Here is an 810-nt window from a genome sequence, read left to right on the forward strand (position 1 = left end):
TCACACTGCATCCTTGGCCAGAAATTTACCCCTGATTTCTATTTAAGTACACATGATAATATGGTTAAAGTTCACTTCAAGGAAAAGAATTCCTTATCCCTTCAGCATGCCATCTGTTTACACAAGAACTAGTTATATATCTGAAGTGTGGTTGGGCCTAGTTGAGTCTTATTCTGACTTTCTATCACACTGAACTTCGGAGACTTTTCTAATCTATGAAGTTGAGATGGGAACAATCACGAAAAGTTAATGCGAGTGTTCTGTTTACTCATGACTTTTGTATAATTTATTTAAGCTCTTTTAGGCTAGCAAAATTATTCCCATGTTATTTTAGTATTTCTAATTAATGAAAGTGAACATCACTGGTGAGTGGCAGGGCCTCTCAACTGAAGGATGCATTTATGCTGAAATCAGCACCCCTCTGGCAGCAGAGAATCTAAGCCTATGTTCTTCTGCACTGATGGATGACTTTCTGGATTCTTACTTGCTCTTAGCTTTTGTTACTAGAAGGAAAGGGTAATATTATTTCTAGATACAAATGTATATTCAACTCTATTTTAAAATACTGATTCTCATGGAACTTGTGGCCACGAGCAAACTGCATTTGAGGCAGCTGTGGACATGACTTAGCAATTGAACAACAACAACAAAGGAATTAGCTGGCTAGATTTTTTTTTTTTTTTGTAGTGGTATAACAAGTTTTAATTAAAAATAACACTTTGAAAGCAATAGGTAAAGAGCAATAAACTTGAAAAAGCTCTGAATTTACAACAGAACACATCAACAATCACACACCACTTTCACAATTGC

This window comes from Bos indicus, chromosome 3, assembly GCF_029378745.1.
Source record: "Bos indicus isolate NIAB-ARS_2022 breed Sahiwal x Tharparkar chromosome 3, NIAB-ARS_B.indTharparkar_mat_pri_1.0, whole genome shotgun sequence".
NCBI classification, from domain to species: domain Eukaryota; kingdom Metazoa; phylum Chordata; class Mammalia; order Artiodactyla; family Bovidae; genus Bos; species Bos indicus.